At 35.3% G+C, this 6612-nt stretch overlaps 1 pseudogene; it reads right to left on the minus strand.

Annotated features, from left to right (window-relative positions):
* Window positions 1–5372: 5372 nt before the first annotated feature.
* LOC102504485 lies at window positions 5373–5998 on the minus strand (annotated as a pseudogene).
* Window positions 5999–6612: the final 614 nt, after the last annotated feature.

Here is a 6612-nt window from a genome sequence, read left to right on the forward strand (position 1 = left end):
AACCTACCAGCTGGCTTTTCTGATACTGACAGGATGTGTGAAAACTTGCACTGAAGCTCTAATTGTGCCTAACTTTTTTCTAACACTAGGTTTTGTAACTTCAAAATTTGAAAAACAAAAAAAACAAGCACATGAGTATTTTCAAGTTATCTCATAAAGTTGGATTTTGCTACTACTTCAAACCAAGGTTTCTTTACAAATCGCAGGAATGTGTCAGATCCCTTATTTGTTACAGCTTCCGGCACTTTTGAGTAACAATCCTTGAACAAAAGTCACTAACTCCAGAGTAAAGCGCCAATTATTGAAGTTACCTTTTTTGACTTTGCTAGAAATTTCAGGTTCACCTGGACGGGCTTGAGTTAGACACATCATTCTTCAGGATTTTCTTTAGTGCAGCCTTTCCCCCCTAGATAATTCTCTGTCCCGAAAAGGTACCAGATGTTTGTAGTGATAGGGTTTCATTTTAACTTTCTTTTCGAGAAGAGAACTTTGGTTTGCAAAATCTGGGGCCCTGACTGTGACTTTCCCACCAAGTGTTCTGCTTTGCGAAAGGATTTGGGGTATCCAAAGGGCATCATTCTCATTTTCTTATTAAAATCGCATTCCTATTAAAACAAGGCTGAATTAATTCAGGGAATGATAGAGTAACGTCTTTCTCATGCCTCACAGATTATAGCGACAGTTCTAATAGCATATATGAGCACCTGATAAGTATTGAATGTTGAGTTTCACTAATGCTCATTTAATACTCCCAGCATCTTTATAAGATAGCTATTATCATTATTAACTTGATTTTTCATATAGCAGGTAAGTGTTTAATAACCAGCTAGTAGTGGGCATGCTACTAAGAGGCAGAGCAGGGAACTGACACTGAGTCCAAAGTACATGGACTTAACTATCATGGTGAGCTTTATTGATTAAGAAAATAATGGTTTCTGATAGTCATTTGTTGATTTTACAAGGTTTGATGAACATCTGCTTTGAAGAGTTTTTTGTTATAGGAAAAAATCATATGTATATTAAAAAAACCTCATTCTTTAAGAATTAGAGAAAAATTCTAACCTTTAGAATTCTTTTGGAGCTGGAGGGACCTAGAATAGCACCTGATCCAACTAATTATATTAAATAAGGGGCTGGTGTCCAGAACATTTTAGTGATTCATTTAAGAGCTGTGGCCAGTGAATGATACAAGCAGAATTAAAATGCACAGCTCCCGGATTCTGCTGCAGTGCTTATACACAGTGATACCAGTTTCTACACAAAACCACATACAAAATTTGAACTAGATGGTAGTTTAACTACATTAGACTAAGTGCTTTTCACAAGGCTTAAAAAATCAATTACAAACACGATTTTTGTATAAGTAAGCGAAATGGTAGGCATCCTCCAAATATAAAACTTGCATAGAAAGACAGGCTTCTGAAATATTCTTGACAAATTCCATTAAGAGCTGACAGCAGTTTAAACCACTCAGGAGTTAGTAATATAACATTGTGTGTGAGTTCTGCTTAAGGAGATGCTATAATTTGTTTTCTTTTAAATGCAATCTGGTTCCAATTTTAGTACTTGCCAAAATCTTGCTTAAAAAAAAAAGCAGCAAGATTTTCAGAGTAATGATAATTTCTACTGCCTCTGTCTCAGAATCTCTGCTTCTGTAAAGAACAACAAACGCTGATAACAAAACCTCCCTTTCCAATAAGGAATTTCTGATTTGTTCATTCCCTATCTACCCAAAAATATTGGCCATAATTTAAAAGGCAAGAAAGGATGCACCTAAGGTTTGCAAGAACAAACATGGATTTTAGTTTTTATTTAGTACTGTTTGTGAAACTTCTGGCTTGGTTATAAATTATACTGAAAATTATAGGCTAATTTGTAAATTGGTAACTTTCTTGATGACAATCAGAAATATCTAACAAAATTTTAAATGCACGGACTTTGGATCTATACTTTTAAATATTTATGCTACATATAGAGAAAACCCTAAAGATTCCACACAAAAACTATTAGAACTTATAAATGAATTTGGCAAGGGTGATGCACACAAGATTAATATACAGAAATCTGTTGCATTTCTTTACAGTATCAATGAAGGAGAAAGTTTAAAAAATCCCATTTAAAATGGCATAAAAAAAAAAAAATCTCAGAATAAGCCTAACTAAGGAGATGAAAGACTTATTTGCTTACAACTATAAAATATTGTTAAAGGAAATCAAAATGATAAGGAAATGGAAAGATATCCCATGCTCTTTGATTGGAGGAATTAATATTATTAAAATGGCCATAGTACCCAAAGCAGTCTACAGATTTAATGTACTCCCTTTGAAATTATGTATGATATTTTTTCACAGAATTAGATCAAGTAATCTAAAAATTTATGTGGAACCACATTGCCAAAGCAATCCTGAGAAAAAACCAAAGGTGTACTGTAACCCTTCCAGAGTTCAGACAATACTATAAAGCTACAGTAATAAAAACAGCATGATACTGGCACAAAAAACAGACATATAGATCAATGGAACAAAATAGAGAGACAAGAAATAAAGTCACTCATCTATGGTGAATTAATCTTTGACAAAGGAGGCAAGAATATACAATGGAGAAAAGACAGGCTCTTCAGCAAGTAGTGTTGGAAAAGCCGGACAGTCACATGTAAATTAATGAAGTTAGGACACTCCTTTATATGATACAGAAAAAAAACTCAAAGTGGGTTAAAGACTAAAATATAATACATGACGTCATAAAACTCCCAGGAGAGAACATGGGCAAAACATTCTCTGACATACATCAGCAATATTTTCTTAGATCATTATCTGACACAAATCTTAACAATGTTCTCCTAGGGCAGCCTACCAAGGCAAAGGAATAAAAGAAAAAATATACAAATGGGACCTAATCAAACTTGTAAGTTTTTGCAAAGCAAAGTGAACCATAAACAAAATTAGAAAGCAACCTGTAGTCTGGGAAAAATATTTGCAAATGATTCGACCAACAAAGCCTTAAGTTCCAAAATATATAAACAGCTCATGCAACTCAATATTAATAAGCAAACAACCCAATCAAAAAATGGCCAAAAGACCTAAATAGACACTTCTCCAAGAAAGATATCTAGATGGCCAATAGGAACATGAAAAGATGCTCAACGGTGGTAATTATTAGAGAAATGCAAATTAAAACTGAGGTAGTCACACTGGTCAGAATGGCCATCATCAAAAAGTCTACAAATAATAAATGCTGCGAGAGGGTATGAAGAAAAGGAAACCCTTCTACACTGTTTGTAGGAGTGTAAATTGGTACAGCCACTATGGAAAACACTATGGAAGTTCTCTAAAATACTAGAGCCACCATATGATCCAACAATCCCAGCCCTGGGCATATATCCAGAAAAGATAAACTCTAATTTAAAAAGAAAGATACATGCACCCCAATGTTCATGGCAGCAATATTTACAACAGCTAAGTCATGAAAGCAACCTAAGTGTCCACTGACAGATGAATGGATAAAGATGATGGGGTATATATATACAATAGAATATTACTCAGTCATAAAAAAGAATGAAATAATGCCATTTGCAGCAACATGGATGGATCTAGAGATGACCATACAAGTGAAGTAAGTCAGACAGAGAAATACAAATATTATATGGTATCACTTATATATGGAATCTAGGAAACAACAGAATTAAATAAACTTATTTGCAAAACAGAAACAGACTCACAGACACAGAAAACAACTTATGGTTACCAAAGGGGAATGTAGGGGAGGGATAAATTAGAGGAGTATGATATTAACAGATACATACTGCCATGCATAAAATAGGCAAACAACAAGGATTTACTGTATAGCACAAGGGAGCTATATTCAATATCCTGTAATAACCTTTAATGGAAAAGAACTGAAAAAAGGAATGTATATGTATGTATATGACCAAATCATTTTGCTGTACATCTGAAACTAGTACAACACTGTAAATCAACTGTACTTCAGTAAAACAAATGTATGTGATAGAAGTACTTATGTGTATGAACCAAGATGCCCATGAGTGGTGTTTCCTGTAGCTGTGTTTATAATGTAATATGTAATACATTAAAATCATGTAAACATCAATCAGTCGGTGAATCATTAAATACATCTAGGGCATCAATATTAATATCATAAGCCTTTACAAAGATTGATGTTAAGCACTATTAATATAGAAGTTTGGGCTAACTTAGAAATAAATAAATACATACACATACATATATATTTAAGTAAAAAAATACTGTAAATCACAGAAAACATATAATTCAAATTAGGTTTTGACTACATCTATGTTAGATGTACATAGATTACAGATATATTTACAGAGGAAGATATAAGAACAAAATTATTCACAGGTTCAAGTTTATTAGAGGAGGAGTGGAATTAGAAGTTTTGCTTTTTAACTTCTTGATATTCCTATTCTGCTTTCCTGAGTAACATAATTATATTGGATTAAGGCATTGAGCTTATTTTTCAAAGCAGAATGGATACTACCTTTAAGAAATTTCCAACTTTGAAATTTGATTTGGGGAAACAGTTATATATGATATCTTCGAAAGGAGTTATATTGGAAGCCATGGGAAAAAAATATTAAAAATTGCCCTCTAGTTAGTACAAATTTCTTACTCTGAAATTCTAGCAATCCATAATTGTCCTTAGATGACCAAATTGAATACAATCACTGAAGAAGTTATTTCAAAACCATTTCTTCCAGGAGATAACCCTTTAAAACCCTCTCTTTTTGAGGCTTCATTTTCAATAATTATCTACTGCCTGAGTTTCTGCTTCTCAGGCTAGGAGACATTTGTCTTCTGTTTATGTGTGAACATGACCCTTTTCATTTCTTCTACAAGATATTTAAGTCTCAAAGTGCTTGAATGATTTGATTACCTACTTCAACAAGAAGGCTGATCATCACTGAAGACAAATCTATTGCAGGTGAATGAAGATCAGCCAATGATTTATTAGTGCTTTGGACTAGCAATAGAATAGTTATGAATGGGCAGGCATTTCTGTTAGAAATGTCTATTTTGCTATTATTTTATGGCAAAAATCATGCATGAGGCAGGTTTCATGGCTTTAATCATTTAGTCAAAATTAAAGCTCAGAAGTTTGAGTTCAATAAAGATAAATGTGCAGTTTTCCTTTTTGGTTGCGTTTTTCAATGATATCAACTCTCATTTTGAAATACTTCAAATATCTTATAGCATGCTGTATACACGGAGATCTGGAAATACTCGAATTCTGTGACACCCTGATATCATAGAAAAGTGTGTGTGTGTGTGTGTGTGTGTTTAAGTGCTTCTTTTTTAATGAAACAAACCAACAAGATGTACAGTCAGGCTCAAGGTGTGCAGTTCACAAGAATGGAGAAAACAGATGAGAGTTCAGGGCAGGCGGAGCTAACGTAGGAAGAAGCTGGACTGGCATCCAGGGCTTGCTCCGGCATGACACTGGGGCGGGCGCTGCTGGGGCGCGGGCACAGGCTTCTTTTCGCTCTGCCCCAGGCTGGCCTGCAAGTCTGTGTCCACGAAGGATGAAGGTCACCTTCTTCATTCAGATCTAAGAAATCTCCAGAGTTTGCTTCAGAAGAGTTCCTTCTCTGGGGTCCAGATGACTTAGAATCTTCCCCGCCACTGAACTTGGCACCTGCCGATGGCCCGTGAAGGGGTATTTTCCTCAGGTGTCCCAAAGATGCTGGAGGCCATTTTTTTTCCCTCCTCACAGGTTGTTCTGTTGGTTCATCAAAACCTAATGAAAAATTGGATCCACTGCTTAGAGGCTGCAAGACCCAGGAGCTATTCCTGCTGTTGGGGTCTCCAACCTTGAAGGTGGTGGCGGTGGTGGTCAAGGCGCCGAGGGCCAGGGTAGGTTGGACAGGGGGCAGGGAGCAGCTGCCCACCCGGAAGCTGTCCGCTGATGCAGGAGTCTCGGCTTTAAAGTGACGTGTTTTGAAAAATGACACAAAAGAGTCCATTTAAGTATTTAAAATCGTGACAAGAAGGCTAGTTGCTTTACAAAGCATCTTCCATTAAGCTAACATTACCTGAGAAGGTTTTATTTAGAAAATACTAAAATGCTGAAGGTTTCTGGTGACTCACTTTGATGTCTGAAACAAACAGTATCGTTTCTCTTAGTGCTGTCTAAAAGTAACTTTGGTTTAACATTAAAGGGTATTAAGAAGTTCTGGATGCAGACTTTTTCATCTGTATCTGATCCAAGATTGAGACCAATATATCTCTCAATGGATATATCTTCATCATTTAAAGGAAATTCAATACACAAATATCTGTTAGAGAAATAGGTGCTATTACTGGTTAAGATGTATAATTTGCAGAACTGAGAGTGAAAAAATATTATATAAATGTGAGGCCAAGTACTTGAAAAATAAACATACAATTTTTCACTGTGAAAGCATAAAGAAAGCTGGTATTTGGGGAAAGCCTACTTTTGTGTTAGGAAATTTATAGCATTATCTCATTTATTCCTTACAGTAGCCTGGTGTGGTAAGGAGCTGAGACTTACGGATGATAAATGACGTATCTAAGGTCAGAAGTTTAATAAGAAGTGAAGCTCAGAACCCAAGGCTGT

The sequence above is a fragment of the Camelus ferus genome, chromosome 10 (genome assembly GCF_009834535.1).
Source record: "Camelus ferus isolate YT-003-E chromosome 10, BCGSAC_Cfer_1.0, whole genome shotgun sequence".
Lineage (NCBI taxonomy): Eukaryota > Metazoa > Chordata > Mammalia > Artiodactyla > Camelidae > Camelus > Camelus ferus.